This window comes from Idiotropiscis lumnitzeri, chromosome 2, assembly GCF_059441095.1.
Source record: "Idiotropiscis lumnitzeri isolate Australia: NSW breed Sydney's pygmy pipehorse chromosome 2, RoL_Ilum_1.0, whole genome shotgun sequence".
Lineage (NCBI taxonomy): Eukaryota > Metazoa > Chordata > Actinopteri > Syngnathiformes > Syngnathidae > Idiotropiscis > Idiotropiscis lumnitzeri.
This window is the reverse complement of record NC_142392.1, coordinates 10,679,432-10,696,621: the sequence shown is the minus strand read 5'-3', so window position 1 is coordinate 10,696,621 and position 17,190 is coordinate 10,679,432. Positions and strand designations below refer to the sequence as shown.

General features: G+C 41.4%; 1 protein-coding gene across 1 annotated transcript in view; it reads left to right on the top strand.

Annotated features, from left to right (window-relative positions):
* LOC148341659 (uncharacterized) overlaps nucleotides 1-17,190 on the top strand; it is a 269,746-nt gene that overhangs the window by 88,298 nt on the left and 164,258 nt on the right. The gene's annotated exons all lie outside the window — the stretch shown is intronic.

Sequence of the window (17,190 nt, the reverse complement as noted above, 5' to 3'; positions counted from 1 at the left end):
AAATCCAATCTTTTCTGGAATGGTTGTTCTCTAATTTTTCTGCACTCCGCCATAGTATGTTTATTTTGGCAGTAGACACAAGGCTTCTGCATAGTAACATTAACAGTTTTCTTGACTGTTACATTTTGTTCCTTTTCTCCTTGTGGCGCTTCAACTCCTGTAGCGAAACTGCTACCTTCCCGCCGACTACTTTTCTTGCAATGATAGTCTCTTTTGTTCTTTCCTTCCTTTGTTGCATGAGGCTCTGACATACTACCAAATAGGGGACTTGTGATGATCTTTGCCTGGCGATCAATGAACCTGACCAAGGTTGAGAATCTAGCACGTCCTCTCCCCTTCTCTTCAAAATCAAAGGCAGTCACTCTCCACTTCTCACGCAATTTATAGGGAAGTTTGGAAAGAACAGCTCGCATATTAGTGGGGTTGTCCATTTCCTCCATGAACTCCAAGTCTCCCATTGTATTCTCACAGCCAGTCAGGAACAGCGCATAAGCATTAAGCGCTTTACCATCCTCTTGTTTGATGCTAGGCCAATTCAATGCCTTCTCCATATAAGCATTTGCAATCTTTAACTCATTGCCATAGTGTTTTTTCAACAGCCTTCTAGCTTCTCTGTAGCCTTTTTCAGATGGCATATGCTCACAGCTACGCACTAGCTCCTGCGCTTCCCCACTGGTATACTGCTCTAGATAGTAGAACATGTCTTGATAAGTATCAGCTTTGCTCTCAACAGCATGTTCAAATGATCTAATAAATGACTTGTAAGTTAGCGGGTCACCTTCAAACACCAGAACCTTCTTCTGTGGTAGGCTTGACAAGTTGTGCTGTTTAACAAGCATCTCTGTGATGACATTTTGTCTTTCTAGCACCTGATGGAGGTTGTTGTCATCATTTATTTGTCTTGCGACTTGTCTCTGGTTGCTACCAGCTGGCGGGTGTAATCCAAGACCAGAGCTCCTTGCTATTCGTCTCACTGATGGCTGTTCACTATAATCACGTTCCTCTTCTTTCTTTATTTGGCGTTGAGAGGATGCACTGGAGACATAGCTGCTCATCCTATCTTCATATGACTCCAAAACTTTTAATTTCGCTGAAGACTCTGCAAGCGCACTTTCAACTTCCAATGTCTCTTTTCTAGCCTTTAAATGTGCTTCTTCCAGCTCCAAAGCTTGCCTTCGTTTCAACGCTGCTGATCTTGCAAGGAGAGCTGCATGCTCTGCTGCTTCTTTAGCACGTACAGCTGACACAGAGCTCCTTGAAGATCTTCTTGACACACCTGAGGCTGATTCACCTTTCATTTTATGTCTACAGTCCTGTAGATTAACTTGTGAAACACTATCGCCCACCCCTATGTCATCTTGTAGGGAAACATCTGAAGGTGCACTTGGGCCACGGTTTGTTTTTCCACACTGGTGACTGACCCAATCCAAAGAACCTTGCATATGTTCCTTTAATGCAGTTAATTTGTGACTGAACCATTCCTGGTCCACCTTTCTGGATTCCTCATCCAATAAAGGAATTATGGCATCATTCACCTCATCTGTTTCTTTATGCATGTTGCACACATCGCCTTGCAAAATGTCTTTTATTATGTATGCATCTTCATTATTTTGCATGAGTTCATCTATTTTGTTCATTTTCGCTGTGAGTTTGCCAAGCTTGCTTTTCCTTTTTCCAATCAGGCGACGCAGTTTTTCTTTCAATGCCTTTTCAGTGGGCTTTGGTGCCCTCTTTTGGCCAAAATCTGCGGGCGTCTGTTCATTCTCTGGGTCGTTTGCCATCTTTATTCACTACTGCTCCGTTCACCAGCAAATGTCCAAATAATGGAACCTTTCCAACGTCAAGTGCTAATGTCCTTGTATTCTTCACAGTGCAGCAATTATCTTATCAGCAGATGGTTTCAAACATTTATGAATGAACCAGCCGAGAGCTCCGCTCTGACTGAATGACTTCCACTTGGCTTGAGTGACGTAGTGACGGTGAAGCGCGGTGGCAGGCTAACGTAGCAACGTTAGCAGCTCACTTCTTCAACCTGCTTTCTCCTTCAGTGGATCCGATCCGTGTCGATCATCCGGTGAAGGCTTTCTGGATGTCCAGGTAAGTTCTCTGTCTTTCTGGCGAGGGTTTCCTGGCTTCCAGGCGAAGTTTTTCTGACTTTATGTAGTGGCAACTCTTTCGGGTTTACTTGCCACTGTAGGAGCGGGTGAATAATAACTAGCCTGACGCGACAAAACTTCCAACTCAGGATCTTCGTTTCACAAGTTTACTAATTTTCCATAACTCAAACATGACGTGGTCGAGGTCGTTGATCGATGTGGCTTGAGGTCGCTGATCGTGGTTGCCGCTGTCGGCGCTCGTTGACCAGCGTCGGTGGTGTGGCTGTCACAGTGGCTGTCAGAGGTCGTTGATCGGCGTCGTTGTTGGAGTCGCTGCTTGGCGTCGGTCAGAAAAACTTTGTCACCACCACCCGACCTTCTGAATGTGTGTTTTAGGCACGTCACATGACTACTATTTATACGGCATGTCACATGACTACCTCTCACGTGTGGCTCGTTAGGTAATCAATACCGTTTCTAAGACACGCAATGCTAAACTAAATTTTCTTCCTTCATAAAATACAATTATGCATCTCAGTAATATTTAAATAATAATAATGAATTCCAAATTAGAAAACATTCCTCAATATGGCTCTTACAGGCACGATTAAAAAGACAGCTGAAAAGTATAATATTAACAAATGTTGTTCCAGGCAAAGGCAATTAATTTCCTTTACATGTTTGATGTAAACACACAAAACAAATCATGATCACTCAGACACATTGCTTCTTCTGGCACAGATCACATTGGCTTAGTGTCAATAAAAGAGGTTTGCAAAATTAAATTTATATTTTATTCAAAATCACATTTACATCTTACCACAAAGAGTCAGTTCCTTCAGTTTTTTGTTTTCTTTTTTTAAGCTTCAAGGATCGCTGCAATTCTCACCAGCACAATCGTGTCTTTCAGCACCGTTTTTAGAAAAGAATTTTTTAGCACAAACGGTGCAACTGAATGGCTGGTCTCCATTGTGTGTTCTTGTGTGGCTTCGTAAAAGCGACTTTTGAGAGAACCTCTTGGCACAAACTGAGCAGAAAAAATGTTTTTCTCCACTATGTGTTCTTGTGTGTTTTGTGAAATTTGACTTATCAGAGAAACTTTTGCCACAAACTAAGCAGGAAAAAGGTTTTTCTCCACTGTGTGTTCTTGTGTGGATTGTTAAATCAAACTTTTGAGAGAAGCTTTTACCACAAACCAAGCAGGAAAATGTTTTTTCTCCAGTGTGTGTTCTTGTGTGGATTGTTAAATTTGCCTTATGAGAGAAGCATTTTCCACAAACTGAGCAGGAAAAAGGTTTTTCTCCAGTGTGCGTTCTTGTGTGGATTGTTAAACTTGAATTTTGAGAGAAGCTTTTAGCACAAACCAAGCAGGAAAATGTTTTTTCTCCAGTGTGTGTTCTTGTGTGAATTATTAAATGAGACTTTCGAGAGTAACTTTTGCCACAAACTGAGCAGGAAAAAGGTTTTTCTCCACTGTGTATTCTTGTGTGGTATTTTAAACTTGATTTTAGAGAAAAGCTTTTACCACAAACCAAGCAGGAAAAAGGTTTTTCTCCAGTGTGTAATTGTGTATGCGTTTTTAAATTTAGCTTAAAAGAAAAGCTTTTGCCACAAACTGAGCAAGAAAAGAGTTTTTTTCCAGTGTGTGTTCTTGCATGTTCTGTTAAATTTGCCTTATGAGAGAAGCATTTTCCACAAACTGAGCAGGAAAAAGGTTTTTCTCCAGTGTGCGTTCTTGTGTGGATTGTTAAACTTGAATTTTGAGAGAAGCATTTTCCACAAACTGAGCAGGAAAAAGGTTTTTCTCCAGTGTGCGTTCTTGTGTGGATTCTTAAACTTGAATTTTGAGAGAAGCTTTTACCACAAACTGAGCAGGAAAAATGTTTTTCTCCACTGTGCGTTCTTATGTGCCCTTTTAAAGACAACTTTGAAGTTAATGAGTCAGTGTGACATGCCCTTTCACCTTTGGCTTGCCCATCATCATCATCATCATCATCATCATCGTCATGAGCGTCTGATAATGTGTCCTCATTTTGTGCTTGTGATGGCCCCCGGTGGTCTTCAACACCTTCTGTTGTCACATGATGACTTGAGCTGATGCTTGTAGGCTCCGCCCCTCTCTTGTCCTCACTCTCATCCTTGTTTTCATCTTCAGTCTTTATAGAGACAAAGTTCACTGGTGACTTGTTGATCTCCTCCTCCTCCTCCTCCTCCTCCTCCTTTTTAATGTGAGTCAAGTCTGGCTCCTCTTTCACAGAACCGAGATCGTTTTCACTGACGTCTGTAGGACACAAAAAGACAAATTTGGTTTGGTCAAATCAAAGGTCAGGCGGCGACTTTGTTTTATATTGTTTCTACCGTGCTACCTTGACTTGTGCCTGCTGCACACGGAGCAATGTGTGCGACCCCGATTTGGACCGGACCATGGGGGCATTTCACAAAATTACGTCCTACGATGTAAACCTCCCTTTCCTAGCAGCACAACAGTGATAAACGAGCATTTAAAAAGGAAGCATGTTGCGGCTGATGCCCGATTTAATTCCTGACATAGTCACAGACGTTTCTGGAAGCGAGCTGAAGTTAGCACACACAGGCTATTGTGTGCGTCTGATGGAACACCTGTTGTGGGACCCTAACTTATTGATGGGGACCACTGGGGGCCATCACAACATTATGTCATTGATAGAGTAGAAATCCTTCAAGCAAAATATGTTTACAAGTATTTCTTTTTGCATTAAGAGACAGAACTAAATATTCCTGGGCTTGTTGGTAGAAAAGGGGGTTGTGACGTTCTCCCTTTTTAAGCCCATCGTAAGCCAAAGAGATATATATACAGTGGAACCTCGGTTCTCGACCATAATCTGTTCCAGAACCCTGTTCCAGAACCGATTTGTTCGAACACCGAATCAAATGCAATAGTTGTACGCACTACTTTTCTTTTTTCGCTAGTAGCAGCTTTGTTGCTTGCACTGACCTTCTTAGGAGGCATGATTAGGGGCTAAAACACTTCCCAGCACGGAGCACGTCCGCACGCGACAACAATTGGTCAATTGGCTGCTCAGCATCCCACCCTCACGTACGCACTCACGCGTCATACCGGCGTTCGAACTCCGATGTTTGTTCGAACTGCGAAGCAAGAATTTCTCTATTTTTTTGTTCGAACTCCGATTAGTTCGACCTCAGAGTCGTTCGAGAACCGAGGTTCCACTGTATATATATATTTTTTTAAGCATTTTTGAAGGTGTGCCGCTACTTCGCGGATTTTCAGTTTTCGCGGGTGGTCTCTGTCCCCATTCACCGCGATAACCGGGTTTTTACTGTCCTTCCAACTGACTCCTTCCGCGACTCGCACACTCCCCTTCTTCAAGTGCACACTCTCTCACGTCATCAATCGGGATTGCGCGAGACATCCCGCGACCGACAAAATAAGCACATTGTCCATTACATGCGCCACACCAATCAAAGGCAAACAGTATTAACAATACAGCAGAATGTCAAACGATGCACAATTATTAACCATATAACTGTGTATATCATAAAGCCATCACAATTAACATTAGTTCGGAAAATATCCCCTTCTGAATCACAACTCAAAGGGATGATTCAATAAACATGCGAACTTTCAGAACACCCATGAACACGTCAACTATAATTTAGCTATTCTTTTTTAACTAACTAATACAGTGATTCTCAAATAGTGGGGCGCGGTGCGATGCTAAGGGGGGCGCATGAATTGATGACAGTGCTCCACACAGCCAGCAGCTAATCATATCACAGCGGGGCGTGTCCTATTTTTCCACTTTTGTGCTGAACAGACTGCAGTTTTCACCCAGGAAATCCATTCAGCACGACATTAAAAAACGACAACGCCGTTCATTCTTCTCGTCTAACAAAAAGAAGCACACGAGTTATCGCTAAGCAGAGATCAAGTGCGGATTTGTTGAGATTGGCGTTTGAAAATGTGTGAAAGAACGACACCCAAGTACAAAGATAAGATAAGATAAGTTGTCCTTTATTAGTCCCACAATGGGGAAATTTGAGGTGTTACAGGAGTAAAGATATAGATCACACAGAGTCGGCGGCGTAATGTAGCCGTTAATGTATAACATTAGCAGCAGACATTCATAAAAACGCATGCAAATATACACAGTATAAACGTATCTAGTGTAAGGAAACATTCCTAATGTCTGTCCATTATACAGAGGGGGAAAACACTGTAATGATAAAAACTACTGAATGATTGGAAATACTGCAATGATAAAAATATTGCAATGATAAAAGTACTGTAATAGTAAAAGTACTGTAATGGTAAAAGTACTGCAATGATAAAGTATACTGTAATGGTAAAAGTACTGTAATAGTGAACATCCTGCAATGGTAGAAATACTGCAGAGATAGAAGTACAGTAATAAGAATACTGTAATGTAAACAAAATACATCATTGGTCAATATTTAAGTACACCATTGGCTGAAAGTACAGTAGTAGTGTATATTGCATCCTAGGACTGCACAATTGCACTAATGCCCTCCCGTTTGTAGGCCTGACCCAATGTTCTTGTTAAAAAGTCTGACAGCAGTCAGCAGGAAGGAGCGGCGAAATCTCTCTTTGGTACAGCGAGGGTGTAAAAGTCTATCACTGAAGGAGCTGTGGAGTGTTATCAGAATGTCATTGAATGGGTGGGCTGGGTTGTCCAGCATTGATGACAGTTTTGCCGTCATCCTCCTGCCCCCCACTGAGTCCACAGAGTCCAGGGAGCAGCCCAGGACAGAGCTGGCCCTCCTCACTAGTTTGTCCAGTCTTTTTTTGTCCCGGCCCGAGATGCCTCCTGCCCAGGAGACCACTCCATAGAAGATGACTGAGGAAACCACCGAGTCATAGAAGTTCCTGAGGAGTGTTCCCCGAACGCCAAAGGACCTCAACCTCCTGAGTAGGAAGAGTCTGCTCTGACCCTTCCTCCAGCTTGTCTCCCAATAAGGCGGGCTGTATGGTGTTGAAAGCACTTGAGAAATCAAAGAACATGATCCTCACCGTGCCCCCCGCCTTCTCCAGGTGGGAGAATGAAGTGTGGAGCAGGTAGATGATGGCATCATCCACACTGATGCCAGGCTGGTATGCAAACTGGAGTGGGTCCATTGAGGAGCTGACCAGGGGGCGCAGATGGACAAAGAGGAACTTTGTGGAATAAAAGAAGAGAACGAGCAACATCTTCAACTGCTGGGCGAAATTTGCAAGCAGCCTCGTGTTGTGCTGCACCAGTGATTCTCAAATAGTAGCGCGCGGTGCGATGCTGAGGGGGGCGTGTGGGACCCTGGCGAACATGCTTTTTTGCATGGTTTTGGGACCGAAAAAGGCGATCTCAGGCAATGCGAGTTTGAGCTCGTCAAAGCTGTTTGTGCCCCGAGTTCACGCAGTACTGGTTTTAAAAAAACATGTCGCCTTGTCACGCAGTACTGATTAACAAAAAAAAAAAGTGTCGCCCCGTCGCTCGTTGACCCGGAAGTGATTTCTTTCGCCGCTCCTTAAATGCCCCGCGCCAAGCTATCTTGCGCAGCAGCAGAGCGAGCAAGGAGGCGCTAAGCGCGCTAATCGCTAAAATGAATTGCTTCGATGGACGCTCGACTTTTAAAAGAAGTCTGACTTGAACTGCGTTCGGGCGGAGAGCCAGCAGCTATGAACAGAAATGTTGTATTGCAACCATTACGTATCCAAACAAAATAAGACGATGGCTACGTGAGGAAATGGCTGACGTCATCAAAACGAAGCGGTTTGACGTCAGATTGTAAACATAAAAAAAAATGTCTAGTCAACATATTCAAACATGTGCTTTATGTTATTTATATAGAATTTTTGTTTGAAATCCCCCTGGCTCTTTTTGTCTTTTCTAGCTTATCTATGTATTAATAACTGTTTGGTTTGTTCATGTTAATAAAGTTCAGAAAAACTAAACAAAAACGTATAGTAAATATTTATCATCCAGTCAATATTCGCACCACAGAGTGCTGAGTTTCGAGATCCTCACAATAGTCGTTCTCAAAATGATATTTTTTTAATCAATTTATCTTTGTTAAGGGATATTTTATTGACAATCCAACATTAATATACAAAGAACATGTACATGAGTACGAAATGTAAAAATATTGTGGTGGGGGGAGCTAATTTATTTTCTTCTTGGTAGAGGGGGCATGACAGGAAATAATCGAGAACCACTGAACTAATATAACCCCGTTTTCCTCAACCAATGAGTCAGTATTCTTTGAAGTGGATTATCCACAGGCTAAAAATTTGTAATTTAATTCATCATCTAATTTAATCCATCACAACATGATAATTCATCATATTCCTGTCATTTCCTTCTCAAAATGTCGTTCCATTAATTGAATTACCGTAGTACATCCGTCGCCAAACTGAAGTATGGAACATTATTATTTTTTTTTCGTTTTACATAACCTTTAACCTTTCATGTTCTGTTTCAACAAAATTGTATCTCTTATCAGTTTCCCTGTTTCATGAGTTGCTGCCGGGGGCACAAAGGAGGAGTTCAGAGAGGAATTTCACCCTCAGGGGCAATCCCAAACTTTTGTTTCCGGGACATTGAAACACTCTGGGCTGGTTTATTGTTCTTCTTATTGCAATTTTACTGCATTCAGTCTTCCTCGAGACTGAATATGTTCTAGTGTTTGCCAAATAGTTAATCCTAGTTTCTCACTTTAGCTTTTCACAGTCAAGATATGAACTTTTTCAACTGCACAATCATTGAGGTCTAATTATCAATTGTTTACCATCGTCAGACTTTTGCCGTCAAAGAGACCTGTTCCTTAACCATATGTTAACGTTTTCATCACTCAGGGCTTTTCCGTGTTGACAAATCACATTCCACGGAACATGCATTCATCCTTTTATGATCTTAGATTTCTCTATTTATATGACCGCTTCTTGCAATGAAGATTAATTTCACCCCAATGATTATGTAGCCAATTATCTTTCTCATTCTAATTTTGCTTTAGTTATTATCCAAATTTTTGAACATTTTTTATGCTGCATCTTTCAATGCACACTAGGACGCACACGCGTTAGTTGAACTGATAAAACGGAATATTAATGCAATAACATTTGGGTTTTAGAAGGGGCATTTCTTTCTACAAAGGAGGGACTGGCACTGGTTTATAACTATCACCCCTTATCTCCTGCGTGGGGGCTGCCTGACGTCCTGGTCCCACAGTAGATGGAGGTGAGACCACAGCGCTCTGCTTGCATTCTTCCTGCTGGGCCCAATCTTCAACTCTTTCACCTCTGCATGATCATTGTTGACATGTCATATTAAAAATCCTTACATGCAAAAAAACAATCATGAGAACAAAATACTGCACCTATCTCCCCCCTTTGACACATGCCCCACATGTGTCAACACAAATAACAATAAAAACAAACGAAGCAGCAACCCCCCTAATTAGGCCGAACTTCCACGTACTTTCATCTCATCTCTTCACAAACCCCTGCGTACATCCTGTGCCAATACGGGGCGGACCGCAGCCAGGTTTTTGATTTTGCGTGGCCTTGACCAGAACACGATTAATCACAGGGAACGTATCTGAACAGCGGAGTCGAACCGGCCCAGACTTAATTCCTTACTCTTGCTACGTACCAGCGAAACCGTCGGCTCAGCTCCAGGCTCTCCACACAACGGTACGCCTCGATCCTTACTGTGTTCCATGCCACAAAGTGCCCAATACGATACGTGGAAGCGCGCTGCTCTTCATTATTTCTATTTTCAGCTCATCATTTTCCTGCTAAAATTTACACCCTGGCCAGGTTCTGTGCTCAAACTGAGCTTATTCACGACTATGTTGTCTAGAGGTATAGTTTTACACTTCTTATTTCTAATTTCTTTAACCACTAGACCTTTCTTTTCTTTATTTTCTGCACATTTCTCCCACACTAGTCCCCATTTACTTAGTTCCTATCATCATTTTTTTACTTTGACATCTGTGAATGTCTTAATCATTTATAGAGGCCTCTTGTTTAAACAATAATTGAAACTAACACAGGGACATTTTCCATGACCAATCATCCAGCAGACCCACATGCACAAGATCTCTTTAACGACCCCAAAAGCCCCGACCGCTTGGACACAGGCGCACAACACCCATTGTGAGTAAAAGCATCTCACCGAAAGTTCAGCCGGCCGGCTGTTGAACGCCTGCGCCCCAGCACCCTGAGACCCTCAATGGAGCAAAATGCCAAAAATGTGGTATATTTTGTTGTTGATGTGTGGGTCTGGCTCAGCTTCCCTCCGGACAGGTCGCCGAGCATGGCAGAATTGGTGATGGAAAAAGATTCTCTGACACAGCCATTTTGGTTAGAAAGAGATTTTATTCTCGTCCCATGCTGATGTCAAAAGAAGTCTCCCCAAAAAGAAAAAAGGGAAAGGTGTCCCCTCTCTCCGGCCTTCCCTTCTTATAGGGAATGGCCACACCGGACATGAATAATGAAGGATTGTATTACGATTGCTGGCATTATTGTAAACACTTACGGGACAGAAGGTCAATTATTTAATTTAGCAGGTTCATATTTACTGAATATGTTAAACATTGATTAAACAAAAAGCATTTATCAAATGAAAGTAGAAGTACAGTGCATAGATAAGATTGACTGGGATTGTAGTCATGGTGTTTACTGATGCATTCATATGCTTAATTTATATGACTTAGTTTAAATGCAAGACCTCAAACTTGCACACAGTATTTTCATGACCCACACTTTCATTCAGAACAAACAGATTCAGTCTGCTATGGTCAAACTGATGACAAACCAGATAGCACTTCATGGACAAATACAACAAAACACATTCTCCACATAGGCCATAGAAGATACAAACATCAAGTTGGGCAGGGGAGGACGTCACAGGGACGCGATCAGGAACACCAAAAACATAACAATTTGATCTGGGAAAACATACACCACACAATCTGTACACTGACGAGATTACAGGGGAATCTGAGCAGGAGAGACGGAGAGACTGCCACCTGCCTGAGAAGGTCAGCCTTGGACGTGGAACGTGGGAAGGAGCAAGGACGACCGATTCAACCTACATGACCCTTGACATAAAAAACCTATAAAATGTGAGGCTGGGCTGAGATCAGCGCGCCATTTTTCGATTGAACTCGTTTGAGTACAGTTTCTCGTCAGATTAAGAAAAAGCCGCCCAGATATCTGTCTTTGTACTATTTCCTGAACTCCAGAAATCGAAGAAACTAAAATATCGGAACTCTAATCAGTTGTTGTTGAGTCTTTATTTGACCCTATTCTTGAGTACAAAAAACGAACACGCATTGGAGTAAGTTTAGCTATTAAGATTCATTTACTAAATGTTTCTCATTTTCTCGGTGGCTCAACTCCAAATGTGGATATAAACATAAACTACATCTGTCAGCATAGTTTTGAAACATGATGACATGACAAACTTAAATTCTTTAACAACATATAAAAACCGGAATATGTAAAATGTTAAATAATCAGTTCAAATTTTAAACTGGGGGAAAAAACATGGAGTTTACCCCCCACTAATAGTTATTCTTCGGCATCCATGTTCTGCACTGATTTCATTTGGAATAAACAAATGTTCAGAAAACCGACAAGTAAAAGGCAATATTTAAAAATAAAACGGCAATAACCTTGAACGCATTTCCCCAAACAACTTAATGTTGTGATGCATATTTTTAACGATAGAAAGTCGTTCTTTACAGAGCAAATGAGAGTAAGACGTGTACAAACCTGCTTTGTGTGGCACAACACGAGACTGGTTGCAAACTTCGCCCAGCAGTTGAAGATGTTGGTCGTTCTCTTCTTTTATTCCACAAAGTTCCTCTTTGTACATGGGTGTCATTCCTGCAGACATTTTCAAATGATAATCCCCAAAAATCCGCACTTAATCTCTGCTTGGCGATAACTCCTGTGCTTCTCTTTGTTCGACGAGACGAATGAAAGATGGCGTCGTTTTTTTCCTTCGAGAAAACCGCAGTCTGTTCGCACGAAAGCGGAAGAACAGGACACACCCCGCTGTGATATGATTGGCTGCTGGCTTTGTGGAGCACTGCCACCAGCTCACCGACAGATGTCACCATTTGCGATGCAAATCATTGTTATCTTCTTCTAAACATTGGAAAAACGTGCGATTTAAATCGTATGAAAATGAACAAACATTTTAGTTCCCAAATATGAACTTGAGAGATGTATTGAATTTTACTTTTGTTGCTGGTTTTGTTTATACATCTGACACCATGTTGTTGGTTGGATAGTATTCCAAATGTATTTCCCTATTATTAACAGTTGACATGATAAAGTGATACTTTATGTCAACATATTTGCACCTTTTCCTTTTTACAGGGTTTTTAACCAGGTTGTGATGTGGTTGCGAATTTAAAATTAAAATATGTCACTGTTTTATTACTTTACTGTTATTGTGTTCGAAAATGATTTCGATATTTATTTAAGTACTTTAATATTTCATTATTTGTATTAGTATTCATTAAACTACAATAATTCACTATTAATTTCAAGATTCATTGAACTGTTTTAGGAATAATTTAGTATTCAATGTTTAATTGTTACAGAATTTACTTTTTAAATTTTTGTTTCACCATTTTGTTCAATCTTAATCTTATGGAAAATTATTTATTAAGCACCAACACAAGGTTTTTAAAGATAAAGATAAGGATGTCCTTTCATATTCCCACAATGGGGAAATTTGCAGTGTTACAGCAGCAAAGATATAGATCACACAGAGGCGGTGGTGCAATGTAGCCGTTAATGTATGACATTAGCAGCAGACATTCAGAAAAAGCAAACCTATGCGAATATACACAGTATATACATAAATACACAAATCCCCATGTGTATGTACACACTTACATCCCACAACATATACAAGTGTAAGGTAAACTCTCCGAATGTCTGTCCATGTTCCAGAGGGGAAATTAATAAAATGCTACAATGATAAAAAAGTACTGCAATGATAAGACGACTGCAATGGTAAATGAAGGATTGTATTATGATTGCTGGCATTATTTTAAACACTGACAGGACAGAAGGTCAATTGTTTAATTTAGCAGGTTCATATTTACGGAATACGTTAAACATTGATGAAACAAGAAGCATTTATCAAATGGAACTAGAAGCACGGGTCACAAGAATAACTGGGATTGTAGTCCTGATGTTTTCTGATTTATTATATTTTTCTCAAATGCTAAATTTATAGTACTTAGTTTAAATGTGTGAACTTTATTGAAATTTTGGGTAGTGAGAACAAATTTGCACACATAGCATTTCCATGACCTGCACTCACACTGACAGCACTTCATGGACAAAGACGACGAAGCACATTCTCCACATTGGCTGTAGAAGATGCAAACATGCCAAATTGGGCACTGGAGGACTCACACAGAAGCTTTAAAAAAACACATTCCGAAAGACGGAACAATTGGAGATCGGAGCACATGCACATACGCATGCACACACACAGACACGTAGTTACACCTGCACATGTATGTGCACATACACACGCACACATGCACACCGACAAGATTCCAGAGCAATGCCAGCTGGAGAGACGGAGAGACTGCCCGCCGGAGAAGGCCAGCCTTGGCGTGCCAGTCTTGGGGACCAGACAGGAATCGACCATCATCAGCTATCCAGACGATGACTAACCTGGGGAGGACCTTCCCTTGGACGTGGACCCGTGCCGTGGGAGGGAGCGAGGACGACCGATTCAACCAATTCAACCTACATGACCCTTGACATAAAAACTGCTTTAAAAACTGAAGCTGGGCTGAGATCAGCGCGACATTTTTCGACTGTGCTCGCCCGAGTGCAGTTTTCTCGTGAGATTAAGAAAAAGCCGCCCAGATATCTGTCTTTGTACTATTTCCTGAACAGCAGAAATTGGAGAAACTAAATATCGGAACTCGAATCAGTTGTTGAGTCTTTATTTGACCCTTTTCTTCTTGAGTACAAAAACCGAACACGCATTGGCGTAAGTTTGGCTTTTAAAAGTTGATTTACTAACTACTTCTCATTTCCACGGTGACTCAACTCCAACAATACTAAAGCTGTTGCTTTATGTTATTTATATAGAATTTTTGTTTAAAATCCCCCTGGTTCTTCTTTTTGTCTTTTCTATATTATGTACGTATTAATAACTTTGTTAAAGTTAATAAAGTTTTTGACAAAAAACGTATTCGTAAATATTTATCATGTCACTGATGGTGGAGTGGTACACTCGCCTGAGTTGTGTGCAGGCAACGTGGGTTCAGTTCCCACTCAGTGACGATGTCTATGTCTGCCCTGTGACTGGCTGGCGACCAGTTCAGGGTGTAGTGCGCCTTTCGCCCGAAGTCAGCTGGGAAAGGCTCCAGCACTCTCCCGCGACCCTGTTCAGGATAAGTGGAGTGGATAATGACATGACATGACAAATATTTGTCATCTCATCAATATTTGCACAACAGAGTACTGAGCTTCGAGATCCTCTCTATAATAGTTCTCGAAATTATATTTCTTATCAATGTAGGTTAGTTAAGGGATATTTTATTGACAATCTAATCTCAATATACAAAGACAGAAAAAAATTGGCGGTGGGGGGGCGCGAATCTTTTTCTTCTTGGTAGGGGCGGGCGTGAAATAATTGAGAGGCACTGCGAGTATATGCAGACATTATATTCATACAATCTTGCAGCCCGAGTTAACCACAGCATTGTTGCAAGTTCGGTAGGAGAAACGTAGGGGGAAGTGACGTCGGAGCTGACTCGCTTTTGTGGCGTTATTTTAATTATTTTGTTACATTTTTTTTATCAACCGAATTAAAATATTACATAGAATATATATTAAAAGAGAACAGCCAGGTGTAAAAACAAACACAGAGGCAAAGAAAGATATTTGAAAAATACGTGCTTACAGCATGACGTCATTAGCAAGCGCGCAGCTTCCGAAGGACCTCGACCACATCCACCGATCCGTCCACACCGGAACAAAAACACCCACCGCTAAATTCTTCTGATTTAGTGTGGAACTGACTGTAATTTTCTCAAAGGATGTCCAGTGCTACTCTAAAGGTCTACGACATAATTCATTAAGTCTTTGTGTCCCGATAACCTCATCTTCGCGCGTTGATGCTTTTCGGCGTAGTTAGCTTAGCTTGTTATCTAGCTAGCCGCTAACGAAAAGAGACACATGACTCATCGCCAAGCAGAGATCAAGTGTGGATTTTTTGGAATTATCATTTGAAAATGTGTGAAAGAACGACACCCAAGTACGAAGAGGAACTTTGTGGAATAAAAGAAGAGAACGAGCAACATCTTCAACTGCTGGGCGAAGGTTGCAAGCAGCTTCGTGTTGTGCCACACAAAGCAGGTTTGTACACGTCTTACTCTCATTTGCTTTGTAATGAACGACTTTCTTTCATTAGAAATATGCATCACAACATTAAGTTGTTTGGGGAAATGCGTTCAAGGTTATTGCCGTTTTATTTTTAAATATTGCCTTTTACTTGCAGGTCTGCTGAGCAATTGTTTATGTCAAATGTAATCAGTGCAGAAAATATATGCCAAAGAATAACCAATAGTGGGGGGTGAACTCCATGTTTTTCCCAGTATAAAATTTACATTTAAAATAACAAAATAACATTTTCTGGTTTTTATATTTTGTTCAAGCAATTCCTTACGGAAGGAATTCCGCCTGACTCGAAAAATGTGCACACTGCCGCGAAAACGTCAATAGCGGTTGATCAATTTTAGTGAATAAAACACAAAATATTAAGTTTTTTTTTTTTTTAAATCAAGCACGGATTGGTCTTATTTATTTATGAACTTTTTACTGGCTTGGTCAATGAACCTCGGGTGGCCCTGCACTGTTTTGTGCACGTGTGCGTAGTTTCACCCCATCCAAACATTTAAAATACATTGAATGCATCCATCCAGGGTTGCACGGATCTCATCAGTGAACAAGCGCATGCTGCAAGGAATGCATCTGCATCTTTGGCTTACTATGGGCTTAAAAAGGGAGTACGCCACAACCCCCTTTTCTACCAACAAGGCCAGGAACATTTAGTTCCTGGTCATAAAGTTCCTGTGGCCCAGGTGGTTTGCATCTCCCCCGAAACTCATAGTTCCTGGTAATTTATCCAAATGACAATCATGATGTATCAGTGGGAGGTCTTGTGTTACTTTGTTACTCATTACTGACACCCTAATAGCTGTTAAGCATCATTGCAGTTCCAAAATAATTCAGTAAACTCTTAAAATATTATGGTGTATCTTAGTTGAATTCGAATACATATTCCAAAAACGTCTGTGACTATGTCAGGAATGAAATCGGGCATCAGCCGCAACGTGCTTCCTTTTTAAATGCTCGTTTATCACTGTTGTGCTGCTAGAAAATGGAGGTTTACATCGTAGGACGTAATTTTGTGAAATGCCCCCATGGTCCGGTCCAAATCGGGGTCGCACGCATTGATTCGTGTGCGGCAGGCACAAGTCAAGGTAGCACGGCAGAAACAATATAAGACAAAGTTGCCGCCTGAGCTTTGACTTGACCAAACCAAATTTGTCTTTTTGTGTCCTGCAGACGTCAGTGAAAACGATCTCCTTTATGTAAAAGAGGAGCCAGACTTGACTCACATCAAAAAGGAGGAGGAGGAGGGGGAGATCAACAAGTCACCAGTGAACGTTCTCCCTATAAAGACTGAAGATGAAAACAAGGATGAGAGTGAGGACAAGAGAGGGGCGGAGCCTCCAAGCAGCAGTTAAAGTCATTACGTGACAACAGAAGGTGATGAAGACCACTGGGGACCATCACAAGTACATAATGAGGACACATTATCAGACGCTCATGACGATGATGATGGGCAAGCCAAAGGTGAAAGGGCATGTCACACTGACTCATTCTCTTCAAAGCTGTCTTTAAAAGGGCACAGAAAAACACACAGTGGTGAAAAACCTTTTTCCTGCTCGGTTTGTGGCAAAAACTTCTCTCGAAAGTCTCATTTCGTAAGGCACACAAAAACGCGCAGTGGAGAAAAACCTTTTTCTTGCTCAGTTTGTGGCA